The sequence below is a fragment of the Gymnodraco acuticeps genome, unplaced genomic scaffold (assembly GCF_902827175.1).
Source record: "Gymnodraco acuticeps unplaced genomic scaffold, fGymAcu1.1, whole genome shotgun sequence".
Classification (NCBI taxonomy): Eukaryota; Metazoa; Chordata; class Actinopteri; order Perciformes; family Bathydraconidae; genus Gymnodraco; species Gymnodraco acuticeps.
This window is the reverse complement of record NW_022991320.1, coordinates 723,316-740,668: the sequence shown is the minus strand read 5'-3', so window position 1 is coordinate 740,668 and position 17,353 is coordinate 723,316. Positions and strand designations below refer to the sequence as shown.

General features: G+C 41.0%; 1 long non-coding RNA gene across 1 annotated transcript in view; it reads right to left on the bottom strand.

The window, feature by feature from the left end:
- Positions 1-16,695, bottom strand: part of LOC117562478 — a 35,136-nt gene extending 18,441 nt beyond the window's left edge. The window contains exons 1-2 of the long non-coding RNA XR_004571547.1: positions 16,356-16,695; positions 2,372-2,431 (exon numbers count right to left, since the gene is read on the bottom strand). This is a non-coding gene — a long non-coding RNA (uncharacterized LOC117562478). The remainder of the gene's footprint in view (positions 1-2,371; positions 2,432-16,355) is intronic.
- Between the last annotated feature and the right edge of the window lie 658 nt (positions 16,696-17,353).

Below are 17,353 nucleotides of genomic sequence, written 5' to 3'. Positions count from 1 at the left end.
TAAGCAGCTGTACTCCAAATATGCATGGTTGATAAATGATTATGAGTATAGAATAGGAAATGAGGCAGTGCAATATAAACAAACTATAATGTATAGTAAACATACTGTCTTTTTATGGGGGATCTTTTTTAATATTCATTATATGCTATATGCTTTTTTATTGTCTGAGCTTGAAATAATATCAATCATGACCATACACATAAGAGAGAGAGAGTGAGAGAGAGAAATACATGGGTTGTAAAAAGTCCATGTCCTTTCTTGATATTGTCTCACAAAATACTGCAAAATAGAAAAGGTGCTCTGAGTTCCTGTTTCAGCTTCAAGCCCCATGACCTTGCTTTATTCTGCACACAGGTAATGGCTGAGGGTGGGGGGTTACTCATAAAAAAGCCTACCTCTCAAACTAAATAATGCAAAGTCAGATATAGGGGTCTAATGACCGTGACACACTTTTAGCTAGACTTTTAGCAGAAGGAAGGATATGTAAGATGATAGTGTTGTATGTATAGAAAATATTTGCAAAGATTCTCAGCAGATGGTCTTCAGTTATTCAATTATCTAGTGAAACCCAATTAAACTAAAGTCAAAAGTCAGCTTTTAATGCTATTCAGCCAAGTGTTGAAAAACTGAAAAGCTGTTGACCTACCTCTTTATACAATGACACAGTTCTGAAGTCTCAGGTAACAACATTCTCTTTCACAGAGGGCTAATGGGTTTCACTTTAGCCCTTTAAACACCTATCGAAATTATCCTGGCTACACTCTGCACACTGAAGTTATGCTGGAATGAAAATATGTATATAGTACATACAGAAAGATACCAATGGTCAGCTATAACATATTCTATTCAAATCAATGTTATGGTGGCAAAACCATTAATTTCATGCCAACAGGGTTATTTTTGGGAAATGTACTGCAGTATTTGATATAAGGCTCCATCTCTCTGTGGTATAGATGGAGCTACAGACGTGAGCACTACCTTTTCCTACCCAGTGACTTGCCCTGCCTTTCTAATTGGCCCTTCTGAGCAGTCCACCAAATATGTGTGAGACAGTATTGAGAGTAATTAGGACGAGTATACTGAGGCCCATGGGTGCTGACATGCCTCTTCTCTTTAGCTAAGAAATCAACTTTTCAACTCTCAAAACAAAACTTGTAGAATCAATGGGGTGTTTTGATTTGGTTTGATTCTTCCTACCAAAGAGGCCACTGTGTGGTATTATTTTATGGGCGAAATATTGTCTTATTATAAGCATAGTATAGTGCTGTTATATGTTTGTAGCTGACACTAGCAGATGTAAAACGTTTCAGCTAGTTGTGCACAGTGTGTACACCTTTTATCTTAACACTTTGAACCAACAAAGCCACTTTAGAGGTCACTTAATTGTCGGAAAAATGTGGTCAAAGTTGAAATAAAGACAGCACAGACGGCGATTGGTTGCTGTTTGCAACTAATGTGATAAATATGTCCATGTCATGAACACATCTCAGCTCATTAAATTGTTTCTATCGTTTCAATAACATATAATGTCACACGTTAAAAAGGCGGTGGGGATCTAATTGATGGAGCGAGATGTCCTGCACGCAATGCAAACAGTACTAGGGTTGAGCACTGATTACTGTTACCGCATGGATTTCAATGGCCACAGGAACAGTTTAATCACTTCCTGGTTATAGCTACTGTTGGTGCGTATGTGTGTTGTGTTGTGTTGAACAGTGAACAGTAACCTCTGTTTCCCCTGGGCTTTTGTCTTTGTTATGGACCACAGGGCAAAGAGTGGGTCATGGGATTTGATATTGCGCACATCGCCTGAGCTCCCTTCAAACCACTGCTATTCTGTTTACTGTGTCCTCTGGACCATTACTAACATCCATGCCTTTATCCAACACACACATGAGCTAACTTTGCTGCAGGCCAACAGACACACATGGACACAGACTCACACATCAGCAAAGATAGGCACAGTTCGAAAAAATAAAACATTTTTGACCATGTTTTGTAATACTTTGTATCAAAATGTGTCCGAACAAAATCGAATCCATGTATTTGGTAAGTAATCCTAAACACTGTGTTTTTTTCAACAACAGCGTGATTTGTACATTTAAAATATAATGGTGATTATGATGCTCGGCATTTAATCAGAAATGTAAAGACTGATTATCAATTATTTGATTGTGTCCTTTAATTACAAGTGGTCGCAATAATCTCAAAAAGACCCCCCTCCCCAACACACACACACACACACACACACACACACACACACACACACACACACACACACACACACACACACACACACACACACACACACACACACACACACACACACACACACACATTTATGCATTTTTGTTTATGAACCAAAGCTCACCTCATGGGGGTCTTCTACTTCCTGCTGCCTTCAGTTCTCCACAGCTCAATGTCTCCATCACTACAGCAAAGAAAGACACAAAAAGGCAGAGTAAATACATTTACCAAGAGTTAACCTTTACATGTTGAGTTGCTCTTTTTGAGCAAATCACAATTATCGTGTTTCCACAAAAAAAGTTATATGGTAGAGTAAGGAAACAGGGGTAGCATTTGCCATCGCTAAATTGACTTGCAGGAAATCAAATTGGCAATAACTTTGTGCAAACGTCTTCTCAACCTTTACACTTCGCCTATGAAGTAAGTTAACTTGATATCTTTATGGCAAGTGAGCTTCTGGTTTGCAGATAATTTGAAGGTAATTGGAGGTATACACCTTTTAAGACTTTATTAATATCAGAAATTGTGTAAATGTTAACCTAGAGCTCTAAACTTGTATTTTTGTCATATTAACATTTTGATAATTTTAGAAATTGTGAATCTATCCAGCTGGTGAATGCTAACTCAGTGTCAGCAGGCATGTTGTTGAACCAAACCACCCTTGACCTCTGCTTCCTCTCACTGGAGTGAAAAGGTTACAAGTCAAATGTCAAGGCTAAAGGACAAGCCTAGTTTGAGGTCAAAGGTAAACATGGTAGATTTCATCAGTCTTTGGTTCGTTTTAAACCAAATTATTGACCTCACACAGCAACATGCCGATGAACTTGGATGGATCTTTAAATGATGAACGAGAACCAATTTAATAACTGGTCTCATATTAAAAATACTGTATTTGGACAAGAATGTTGCACCTTTGATATTACATATTCGATAAGTACATTTCATTACCATGTGGTGGTTATGACACTACGTCGTTTTTGTTTTCTGGATTTCATTCGGGTTATGTTCCCCAGTGATTGTGAGGCTCTTCTGGCATGTCAATATCAAACTGATAGATGCCACATTTTATTAGAGCTCTGTTTCAAAGTGCACACACACTCACACACACATCATATTCAAACACTTGCACAGGCACACACAATGTCATGACAGTGCTGCATGGCAATAAACAATAACAGAACCACACAAGATTCATATTATTATATTATTGTTTTCTCAATTTTATTTATATTTTATATAAAATACAAACTCTGAATATACATAAAAATCAAGGATCCCGATAAAATTATAAAAAAACATAAACCTCTGACAACCATTATCTTTAAATGCAATTATTAATTCAGTGATAATAATAAACAACCAACATCTTCACCCAGGGCGTATTCTTATACTCCCCATTGCAATGTTCTACAATGTTCTGAGTGCGTTTTGCGGTTGTGTTGCAAACCAGTGAATGTGTGTGTGTGTGTGTGTGTGTGTGTGTGTGTGCGTGCATGCGTGCGTGCGTGTGTGTGTGTGTGTGGGGGGGGGTGTGTGTGTGTCTTTTTAGCCCTACGGCAGGGTTTAGGGTAACTATACAGCATCCCCCTCCACCTTCACCCCGTTCCCTTTGCGGCTTGTGTGGCTTGTCTTATCCCATCTCCCTCCTGCTCCTCTATCTCCCTCCTCTGCTCTGCTCCCCCTCTCTCCAACACTACTCTGTTTCTAGCCTACATATATGTGTGTGTGTGTGTGTGTGTGTGTGTGTGTGTGTGTGTGTGGTGTGTGTGTGTGTGTGTGTGTGTGTGTGTGTGTGTGTGTGTGTGTGTAGGATGGGTTGGGGGTGGGTGGGTGACGACGGTGCCAAGAATCGTCCACCTGCTTTCTCTAAAGCAGCAGTGTGCTGATGCAGAGGATGCTAGCTCTAATGCAAATTGCATATTTATATACACAATCACACACAGGCAAAATGAGATAACATGAAAAGGAACATAAAGACTGTAGGTCCACAAGCCCTTCTTTTTATAGAGTGTACAAATAAAAATGATGTTTAAGTGAGCTGCACTGATTTGAAACACAGTGTAAGTAATTGAAAATAGGAAAAACTACATCTTGACTTAAGTGATGCAGAACCAACTGTGCCCTTCTCACACTGTGTGACTCCTCGCCAATTGCTCCTACCTATATGACAAAAAGAAGTATTCATAAAACAAAAACATTTCCTTTACGAGAGGTGTTCCTACTCTCCACCCCGGTGGCTTTCAGTGTTTCATTATCCAAAGTCGATGTCTGCTTTGCCACCGGCTCCCCCATGATGCCTGTCTCATTTCCTCCCGGTAACAATCCATTAGCCAACGCCAGGCTCAAACATGCAGCCGCTTAATTATTCCCACTTCTTTGGCAGCACGCCGGGGCGTACCACTCATCAGAAGAAACAGCTGATATTCTATACCTTATGTTGCGTAAAAAGGACACCAGGCTGACTATGACAAGTGCACACACCTCATATATTATCCTCGTACATATAGTATATACATATAGTTTATTAACATGAAAACTTCCAGATGAATTCACACACTATACATTATACACACAATATACATTTATCAATATAAACTTTGTCAACCAATTTAACCAAGCTGTGTGTGTGTGTGTGTGTGTGTGTGTGTGTGTGGTGTGTGTGTGTGTGTGTGTGTGTGTGTGTGTGTGTGTGTGTGTGTGTGTGTGTGTGTGTGTGTGTGTGTGTGTGTGTGTGTGTGTGTGTGCCCTAAAAAATAAGGATGATGTGTGGTATAATTCATCTTGAATAATTTCCTGCACATTCTTCCTCATGCTATGCCTCAGGAGCACTTCAGGATGAAAGAGAATGCTAATGCTGTGTCTGTATCTCACTGAACAATGTGTGTGTGTGTGTGCGCTGTGCCCATGTGTGTTTGTGTGTGTATGAGTGTGTGTGTTTGTGTATGTGTGTGTGTGCCTGTGTGTATGCCGCCTCACTAAGCAAATGTATGATAATTAACAGATAGGAGAGGTCAGCTACAGTGTGTGTATGTGACAGTGATAGTGAGTAAGAGAGAAGGAGACAGAAAATGATAGGGGAACAGTATAGCGCTGATTTACATAAATTGGCAATATTGTCACTGACTTACTTTCTCTGCTCTGAAGCAATTCTACTGTCATTTTTGGCGTTACATTTTCAAGAAATACTCTCACAAAAAGAGCAATGTTTTATCAGTAACTGTTCCCAAAAGGTAAAATCTTGCACCTTTATCCTTGAGGTTGAAGTTAGTACACTGATACATTCATCATAGATACAATACACTGACTTTTATTTCTATGATGTGTTTAAGATGGCAGGCACTCGTTCAAGATGACGCCAATCAATATATTTAATGGACATTATATCACTTTAAATTACCACATAAATGCATCTTAGATTAAATAGTTTCAAATATAAATGATTTTTGTGTCGCATAACAATGTTTAGTTAAACTCAACTCAATCAAATCCAATTAGCAAATTGATTATTGGGCTCCAAATAAATTGAAATGATTAAATATTACCACACACTGGTTTGGTTTTGATGATGGTGCAAGTATTAACGCTTTTACCCAATAAACGGCGTGCAACCGAAAACTAAACACAGTCCGATCTTGTAGGTGACAGTTATCGAGGAAATTAATACATGCAAATGAAACGTTCAGCATGCAGAGAGGCCGATGACAGTAAATGAATAATCCACTTTCAATGCCCCGTGATTCATACCACACAGAAATTGTATGCGTTAATGTGTATGCGTGCACGTGTCTATGCCAGCGGACATTTTAGGTCTACCCTCCTCACACTCTCACTACTGCCAAACGCCTTAAGATGGTGGCACCTTGAGGCAGAGAGAGACACTCAGAGAAAGCCAACCTCCTCCTCCCTTTCCCCCTTCTTCCACCTCGGGTCCTCACGACAACACAGGACAGGCCCCCCTTCCTAACCCTTAGCCCCCCTGATAAATATTTAATTCATCCCTCTCTAATAAGGATATTAGGCGAGTACACCCCAGCCCTGGCGTATATGCATGAGTCCTTTCTCATCAAATTTACATAAAAGGGCCAGATGCTAATGCGAGCGTAGCAACTACTGCTCACTATTCTATATGCAGTGGAACAGGCTAGTCCGAGTGCCCATATAATTTAATTGCCGAACAGCATATATTTTTCAAATGGTTCCCCGTATTCAAATTGCATCTAGGCCTCAATATCGTATGCTCTACAAAGAGCGCAAAGACGGCCATATTTTAATTGTAGTGGCGGCACCACTACAGTATTTATGCTTATTTAATGTTTTCCGAAGCCACTCCTCTTCTATGAAATGATAATATAGACCTGCTTATGCATAACATCAGGGTGTTCAGACAATGAATACAGGTATGTTGTTTTTTTATAGAGTCAGAGCTTGTTCAAACATGAATTACCATTTCAACAATAAAAGATAATTAAGGTTTGAAAACTGCATAACGCTAATAGCGTTGACTAATGGGATGTTGAGGGTAAATACAGTTAGACAATTAGCCTCATAATTTAGAAACAAATGACTTGATACTGTGAGATCGTCGCCGTATACGGTGTATAAAAATAAGATGTCGATGACCTAAAATATGAGAATAGAATATAGCATGGTGAGAAGCCCCCGATGTTTGTAATTAATAGAGGATGAATAATGCAGTGACACGAAATATATTATTTACACCCTTTCATCTTCGAGAAAGATTCAAAGCATATTTCAGATGCAATTATACTAATTTATTTATAGTGCATAGTATTTGCATAATCAAGAGCCAGCGGAGCACAAATATCTTGGAAGACAGGCTGACAGCCAGCTTTAGACCTGGAGTGTAAAAATAGCATTTATGCACACAGCCTTATTGTGCACTTCTGCTGCTACAGTATTAACATCTAACAATGCTGCTACAGAGCTGAAGCATTATTATGGTTGGAAATGCAGGTACAAAGAGAACAATGTGGCATAGCTTATGCTTCCTCCTCTTACAACTTTCACAGTTGTATTAAAATAAAAAGAGCATATGTAGGTTGAATGTAAGTATGATCATATGCCCAGTTGTATGGTTTAAGCAACAATGCCTGGTCATTTTAAATGTTGAGGCACTGTGGATGCCATTATCAGCCAACACAGTACACAATTAAAGACATTTTAGAAAACAACATAATCACAGTGATATTTTTATACTCAAGACTTATATCAAAATATCCTTTTTCTCTGTTTTCCTTGCCTCTTGATTTAGACATTGTGCAGTGATTGGTTCTATGGTCAGCACTTAAATAAAGGGGGAATGTAGGCTGTAGTGCTGTGGCAGATTCGCAAGCATACTGATGGAGATTTGATTTTGATAAAACAATAGTTTGGCCAATAAGATGTTAGTGGTTTCATTTTAGGGACAACATCATTTTTGCTTCACTTTGTTTACAACAATCACAATGTCAGAAGAATGTATCTCAGTCATGTAGTGTTATATTGTACATACATTTTCTGGGAATTTTTATTCTCAGCTGAAATTGTACTTAGTGGTAAAACTCTAAACTACCAACTGTCAACTACCAAAAACAACGTTTTAATACCACACGAGCTGAATAATCTGCTAATTCCAGATAACAAGCCCATACATACAACGCAACACTTTCAAAGACGATCACATAATGCAATGTATGGAATAGATACAGCATGTTGGCCGTGCATATCCATGTAGTTAGCTGATGGGGAGGGCCGTACAGCGTGGCAGAGCACAGCATGCCCGCTGCTCCCAACAAGACGCTCAAGTGGCCATGCATGATGTCATTAAAAAGGGTCCAACCATGACATTCCTCTGTGGATTATTGGCAAATTATGGCTGACTGCTCTGTTATGGAGTAGGTCGATCAGATCCCTTTTAATCGCCATTGACACCATTAATGAAGGCGATGACACCTTTTGAGGGTGTGTGTCAGTATGTGTGTAAAAGGCCCTTATATTCTCAGAATCTGTTTTGCCTTATATGGAAACCATAACCTCAGATTCGCACAACTCATTGAACAACCACATTATGGCTTCAATTAGAGAAACTTTGACTAAATAAACAAACCAGTGAATGTAAGTTTACCTGACAGGAAACATATTATAAACTAAAATGTGTAAATTGAACCATTTAAAGAGGCTTAATGTTTTTTTGCATACAGCACATGCTCACACACACACATGCTCACCCACACACATGCTCACACACATGCTCACACACACACACACACACACACACACACACACACACACACACACACACACACACACACACACACACACACACACACACACACACACACACACACACACACACACACACACACACACAACACACACACACACACACACACACACACACACACACAACACACACACACACAGTCTGTCCTGCATTGGCAAGGGCTGATGCTGCCATGCGCACGGTGATCTCACCTACCGTTGCCGTGGTGACACCAACCAGAGGGAAAAGCCTTATTGTGTGTGCGCATGCGTGTGTGTGCGTGCACTTGTGATTGTGGCAGAAGCTTGATCTGGAGGAGGAGGAGGAGGAGGAGGAGGAGGAGGAGGAGGAGGAGGAGGAGGAGGAGGAGGAGGAGGAGGAGGAGGAGGAGGAGGAGGAGGAGGGCCTGTAGAAATTCACATTGTGCCCGGCTTGTTTAAGGTTTATGCCTCATTCACTTACTACCCTTCATCAGAGAGAATACTGAACCGGCCCTTTCAATTAAGGCAATAAATTCAGCATGGCCGTGTCGTTAAAAAAGCAGGCCAGTGCTTTAATAGGGAAAGGGACAGTATATGGGATGGGAAAGGGTGTATGTCAATTAATTAGCATGAGCTATATAGAGAGAGATAAAGAAAAACAGGATGCTCCAATACTGACAAGCATAGAGACACGGGCAAATATGCATACTCCACACATGCATGTTAGCAGCACCACTTCTCTTATTGCTCTTTAGGCAAACAGCAAAATAAAATCTCCTACTACCAGCTGGTATTGTTGAATTATATTAGTAATGAAGAGCTAACTCAGACTATAGGGGTCATCTGCTCATCAATGGGTGGCAGTGGCCTAGCTTGCTCCACAGCCCTGAATGCACCAAATTCATTACCCCTGGTGCACAGATGGTGTCTGGCTGCCTGTCTCAAGTTCAAGTTCATGTCCAGGAGACACACACACACACACACACACACACACACACACACACACACACACACACACACACACACACACACAGAGGAAGAGAGAGACATGGCCCAAGCAAGCCAGACAGACAGACGTTGTTGACTGAGACACAGCTATTGTTCCCTTTCATCAACATGATGTAGTGGCCTCACTAGCTAGCCGAGACACTTCCGTCAGTTAATCGTTGAGACGAACACACAGGAAAACATACACATCATGCAAACCAAGACATACATTCATGCATATATATGTAGATACACGTGGAGGATGCTCCCCACCACAAGCCACAGCAGCATGAATATAGTCCTGAATTTCTTCTCTGGATTAAACATTTTTGACTGTCTATGGCTGATATGGCAGATGACACTTCATGGTAGCTCTGAGTATGACAACTTTTCCTACTGAAAAATAAGCCATATATCTTACCAATTTGTTTGTGCAAAACATTCTGGGAGTAACTATAAATACAGCCACGCAGCACATATTAAAGAATGTCAACCTTATGTCAACTATATTCACATCCTTTGTCTGCAACAGAAATGTACCTGGGCCGATGCACATTATAAACCTGCTACTGCACCTGCCATACACAGCACAGAGGCACAGTGGACGCAAATAAAAACCCTGGGCACGCTCGCATAAAATATGCTGATTGCCCATCAAATGAATATGAAAACACCTTCCATGGTCGCCATGGTTTTGTTACTCAACATATCACGTGACAACAATGGCTGCTACACACTGTAGTTGTCAGCGTGGAAGGAGGGCAGAGCAAAGCACATAGCCCCCATTTACTGAGGAGAAGGAAAGGGAACCGCCACCACCCATTTCAACACGAATAGTCAGATTACACGGCTATATATATTTTTTTTTATATGGAAATGGGTCTCCATGAACGGAATAGCAGGTCCTTTTTTTCCCAACATGCTTGTATGGCAGGGACACATCTATAAATAATAATATAAAAGCATACTTTTGTCAACTTCACACTAGAAGACACAGTTCAGCCTCATTTATAAAGACACCGGGAAATAGTTTGAACCTTCACACTTGCAGGTGAATTTGAAATGATATTGATGATTGATATAGAGTCGGCATCACTGATAGAGAATGCAGTTCATTATTTTAAGGCAGCAGTGGCTGTCAGTGTTCATAAAAAGCAGTAATGTTACCCATATTAGAAAGATTTACTCAATCTCCAGAGACAGACAGTAAGCACCATGCTAACCTCTGCCAACCCACACTGCATCTCTCCTCCATGCAACCCATGAGTACTAAAAGAGGCTGTGAAGGGAGATGCATGCATGTGTGATTTGCAGCTGTTTGAGACATGTGATGCTGCTCTCTGCCAGTACAGTGCATCACAGCATTGCTTCACATTCGCTATTCATTCAGTGGACTAAGGTCCTTTTTATATTATGCTTTTAAGGATGGACCTAAAGGTTAGTTTTGTGGAGGGATGATAAAGTCAGTGATTTAGTTTATGGTTTTTACACTGACTTAAACTTCTTAAAATCTACAAATCTATTGGATCTGATCAAAATAGAAAAATAAATTGAATTACATTTCTTGTTTGAGTTAAGAACCAAAATGTGGCATTGTTTTAAGAATACATTTGTAAAAAAAACAACTGCAATGGAAATGTGCATGTGCTGGGGGCTACAGATACTGAGTTATTTCGTCCTCTGGGTTGACATTAGTGTGACCCCCAGACTTGAAAACAGTGTTCCCTTTCATAAAACTAGACAACTATTTTAATCGACTTAACCGAGGACAATAAGACTTGTTTTTTTTCTGCGCTGCTCAACCCAAACTGTGTTCTCAAATGTTCTTTGGTAAACGACCTTTTATTGTATGGCTTCTTTGATGGGGGTCGGGAACAAGAGACACTAGTTTTGCCTGACGGTGTGAGAAAGTCGGCAAGAGACCTTTTCAGTAAAGGAGGTGTTGAATTCAGCCACTCTATTTAACACTGCATTTGAATAATCCTCTGTTGCAAAAAGAGAAGAACAGATTTATGAACATAGTGTGAACTTCAACTATGACTCAATCAGACATTTTAAAACATGGAAATGATAATACATAAACATGTATACAAAGATAAACAATTATTTTACATGTCTTTGAATTAATCAAGACGGTTTTAAACACGTGGTTTTGCACCGGAAGAAGCTTATGACGTATGAAACAGTCGCCAAGTGCAACAGCCACCTCACGTTGTGTGGATAAATTAGGGGAGGACTATATCACTTATTTATAATACAATTTTGCAACTCAGCTATAAGTGTTACATTCTTATTACAGTGGTATTGTGCTTTAAATTGTGCACATTAAATAATTCGCGGCAAACAGAGCCTAATATATTTTCAGGCATATCTGAGATCGGCCAAATAATCTTTTGTCTGATAAAATGGAAACCATTAAAAGTGAGCGTTAGGGTTATCCTTAAAACTGCTGATCCAATTTGCACTTTTTTTGTTCCAAAAATATAGCCTATGTTGTCTAGCCTATATATAATATGCTGCTAACAAATGTCCTCTCAGCAACCTTGATCTTAAATCCGTTTAGGGTTCAAGATCAAATACAAATAATGCACATAAATGGCACTATTGAAATGCCCCATACTTATGTATGCAACATTATCTGTGCTTTTTACTAATTCTTAGAAGAATAAGTTGCCTACAACGCCAGGATCCGCGCAGTGAAGTGGGTCTGCAGGATTACAGAGTTGCAGCCCATCTCTTTCAAATTCATAAACCCGCATAGTTTTAAGATAATGACCCAAAGTCCTCATTATCAGTACAATTGGCGAGACATTACGCATTCAAGACCGTTACTACTCCAAGTTTAGGAGCGCCGCGTCGGCAGGGGCTGGGAAACGTCGCCTCTTTCTTTGGGGATGCAGATGAGTCTGGTGCACTTGACGTCTTTTCATGACCCCTGTCGCCCCCCATCCCCCCTCCCAGCCCCTCCAGGCTCTCACTGCGCTGTCTGTCACATTGGGCCTGGGCATGGCATTGCCACTTGCCCCACCGAGCGTGGGAATGGGATCGTCCAGTCGTTCACATCTCCTGCACTGCGGTTAACGGAATCAATTAAGCAGGCCCGACCCCCCCCCCCATATTTCCCCAATCCCCTCACTCACTCCCACCCTCCTCTCCTCTCCTCCCTCTTCTGCCACCTCCCTCCTTTTCCTACCCCAACTCCCCCACCTCTCTCTCTCCCTCTCTCTCAATTTGTGTCAGTTCTGTATACGTCCTAATTATTACTGTTTGGGATGCCAGCGCCGTTTCCTGGCCGGGCTCGATCATGCTGCATGGCAGGGAGTCGCACGTGGGTTTCCACAGAAGCCCTAAATGTCACTCTTTCATCCTCATGAAATATCTTAAGATTAACATGCGAATTTAATAACTTTTCAAATGTAAACTGTATTAACAGAAGTGTGTGTCTCTCTGTGTGTGTGTGTGTGTGTATGTGTGTGTGTGTATGTGTGTGTGTGTGTGTGTGTTTACGAAAATATTGTATAGCCTACATACCACCTGAAAGTTATTAATCAATAGGAACAAACAAACAAATAAGCAAAGTGGACAAACAAAAATGCCCCTTAATGGTGAACATTTATAAATGCACATGTACATGGGGGGGAAGAAGCAAAAATAAAACTAATATCAAAATAAAGTTATGAATAGCATCTACATCTCTTTTCCATTATATGTCATGAGTCCTCCACAAGTCCTCGATGAGTTTGGAAGTAGTTTTTACTTTCGGTTATCTAGCTTTATGACGAGCAGAACACTCATACAGCTAGATAACCAAAGATAACAACCTACTTCCCAATCTTCAGCAATAATCCACATGTAGGTTTCCTCTTCTGGTCCCCGTGTTTCCATCTCTCCGAGATCAAATATATTATGTAAAAGTCATCAGTGTTGCTTTTTCAAGTGACATTGTGCATTATATTCCTTATATTCCCTTTTTGCCATTGAAGACCATACTGCACAGCCCGAACTGTTATACACCCGGCGTAAAAGGGCAGCAATTCTTCGGAAAAAATGATATATAATCCCAATGTTAATGTCATATTCACTTGACATTACCACATATTACTGAGTTGAAGTAGGCCTTGGAAATCGCGGGTAAGGTGCAGTCATCCTTGCACAGGGGGCCCTAATTTGCAATGCAAATAGCTCCAATCCCACAAAAGGCTCTTTCGCCTCTATTAAGTCGTTGTGGCAGTAGCAATAGATATCCTGTGAGGCCGGCGGAGAAGAAACACGATAGTGAAGGGGGAAATCCGGTTTCCTGTGAAAAGTGCAATAACGGCACAAGGAATTACGACGCAAATGTTTCGGATTATGAAGACAGGAGCTTGTTTTTTGGCCAAAGAGTGTCATGTTGTCCGTTCACATCCAGCGTGTATTTAAGGAGAGATAAAGCCGATGATTGAGCCAAAGGGTCCGTTCTGCTGCACGGCCGGGCGGTGTGGAAAGAGTGGGGGAATAAGGGCCATCCCCACACGATAGGGGGCTGGGGGTGGCCAAAATATGGACCAACCCCGGTGAGGTCAAAGGCCTCGGACCACGACAATGTAACTGCGATGATGTCATGAAAAAAAAATCGCAAATGCACCCTCCTATCAATGCATGCACAATATCCATCCATAACACTGAGCGCGCTGGAATAAATCCGCCTTGCATCGAGCAGTCTGCACACCTTCTCTCACACAGGGATGAAAATGGATGGCAGGGCAACCGTATGTTTTTTTTACACAGAATGAGAGCGATTCAACTGCTTTAAAGGGAAGCTGCAATCAGATTTATATAAATAATACAAATGAAACAACTCTATGAAGACAGCATCCTGGAGCTGCATGGGCTTCTTCTTTCTATCCAATGCAGGCTGCATTTTCTCATCGCAATAACACGCTACTCGCTCGCTCATTGCGCTCCTTCTCATATAGTCTAACAGTCATCACTGTGGTTAAATGGCTCTCACGTTCTCGATTTCGCGTCGAATCCTTACAAACCCTGTGTTTTTTCATCGTCGCATCCGAACGGTAGACTACAATGCTGTTCAGGTAGGCTGGCGATGTCGCTTCACAGCTAAATGAAGCCCAAGAGCTTTACCGTGTACGCGTGTCAAGCCGCTCACTTTTCCACAGAAGTATAAGAAGTGAACAAATGCTTTGCACTAATTGATTAATATATAGGCTATTTGTAAGTGGGTCAACAATAACTAGCAGTGAAACATGCGATGCACCATGCGCAGGATTACATGAAACTGCAGGTCAGTTTAAGGTAGCCTACATTGTGCACAACTTTGATTATGGATGTCCATATATCAATTACTATTCAGCAAAAAGTTAGCCTCTGACAGTAATCAACTTAATGAATATGTGTGTGGGAGAGGTAGGTCTTGTGTGAGAGTGCATATGTGCGTGCGTGTGACAGGAGAAGTATCAGGTGGTGACAAATTAACACCGGTTTATTTGTCAATGGCATCATCCTCTTTGTTTGTGTCCCATTCACTTTTTAAATCTGGCTTTCAAGTTTACTCTCGATTCGTCGGTGGGAGGGGCAAGCGGAGGTGTTTTAATGAGCAAATATGAGTCACAGGGCCTGTGCATTTCAATAAGGAACTACTTACTATAAACAGCACTTAGTCTCTCAAATGTCCAGCCAAAGCTATTGTAATCCTATTTCTATGTTTCAGTCATTCCTTTCTAAATAAACTATCCACCTGCCACATATACAAGAATGTATCAACTGTAATTCATACTACCCCAAATCCTCGTATCATGCGTATTTCATCACTTCATTTCTTGTGTGCCAATTTTCACACGTTCACAATCATTTTGTGCTCCTGATCTAGATCTGATGAATATGAGACAAGGCCAACCTGATATCATTAAGATCAACATTATAAAGCTCACCTCATTAGGGTAAAGGAGGCTTCAGAATAGGCCTCCCACACAGAGGCCATGATTTAATCACATCACACCATTTTTTAAACGCACAACCTGCTGATCCACTTGAAGTTTTAATAAGCTGTATATCCGTGAGGGTTAATTAATTGCCGAGATGCCAACATAATACCATGTGCATTATTCTGTTCGCATTGTAACCTATATTATTCAAACAAACGAGCTATTAGTGCGCAATATCTCATGGATAAACAATAAAATACACACTTTGTTACATATCTTGTGTGGCAATTTTGCTGACCTTTTTTCATATAAGCCCAACCTATTGCTATTGCCTGTCAAATCTTTTGTTAAAATGTAAAAAATCTTGCTAAGCAATTTGTATGTGGTTTGGTGAAGTGTTTCTGCGCGTAAATGAGTCACACTTCGCTCCCGAAATCATATTACTAACACTTTATCAAGTCCCATAGCCACAGACAGTGTCTTGCTGTCATATATATCTAATAATAATTTCAGGCAATACCACTTTTAACAAGATGTTCCTTTTTAAAGTTAAAGGAACATACTGCACATTCTGGATACTGTCGAATAAAGTCTAAAGTGACTTTTATTTCAGAATGAACGAGAACTGTCCATAAAGTACACCATAAAGCCAACTATATTGATATACATTTATTTCACACACCTGAAGTTACCGGTCAGTTTACATTTGCTGCTAAAATGCGCAAAAAGTCTAATCAGTGTGTGCTGAGAAAACATTCCCAGTCACAAACTTCACAATTAATTCCAAACAAGTGCATTCTCCCTACGACTCAACAGTCCTGCTAAACTATTGATACAACAACTACACCTACTTTTTTTAATCGACAGCATTTATTTAACTTTTACGCACATTGGAAACCTTTGCGCACACAATTACCTCTACGCAGTCTATTAACACCGGCAGAAAGTTGCACTTACTTCCTAGGAGAGTCAGTTCACTGCAATCGTCCAGAAAGCGTCCCAAGCAGGAGAAGTACACCAGTGTTCAGTGGGGTCCGTGTGTACCGTGATGTGGTATATGGTCCCCTCAAGTATCCCAGCCGTATTATGTGGTTGGGAGGGGGGGCATCACTTTAAAATTGCCGCTAACACTCAGTAGCCTGCATTAGACGTGCTTCGGCTGCTCTGTGCAAAGCATGAGCATATCCCAAGCACATGATAGAAGAAGAGGAGGAGGAGGGAGGTATGGGGAGAGGGAGCGAGATGAGGGAGAGAGACAACTTTCCCATAACGTCTAAGCGCCAAATAGAAAAGTGCATGCACAGTTAAGCTCTCAGAGTGTGCAAGTTTCTCCCCCTGTTGGTGGTGGGGTGGGATGAGGAGGGAGGAGGGGATGAGGAGGAGGAGGAGGAGGAGGGGGGGGGGGTGTAAAGTCCATCCTTCTGTGTGAGGAGAGGACGTGCTCTGAAATTCAAACAAGTTCCCTCGGTTCTTTTGTTGCACGCACGAACTGAGGCAGCATTGTTCGCGGTTTGGCGTGGACCTCTCCGTCCCTTCCCCTGACCAGGTTACGGAGTGAGCCTCGCAGTTGGGTGGTAATGAATTTGCTGCAGGCACTTCGCTAACACGCTTTGACAAACGGAACGCATTTACCGGTTTTCAGACAGAGGAGAAATGATTTGCTACATGCAATTCCCAAACTATGTCTAGAATGAGGTCTATAATAAAAAGAAAAGGGAAAAAACACAAGGCTTTAAACTTCATTCAGAATGTTTTGATTGGATCTGTGTGTACAGGCCCTGGACTTGTGAATTGAACCTTGCTCCCATGAGCCTAATAAGAAGTAATCGTATAAGACTCCCACACAGGCGCGTGCCCCCTCCCAAAGTGGACACATACACATTGACACACACACAGCCCTTGAGAGAGAAGGGAAAATAAAGATAAGAAAGATCTTTCACATAGAAAAAGTTTGA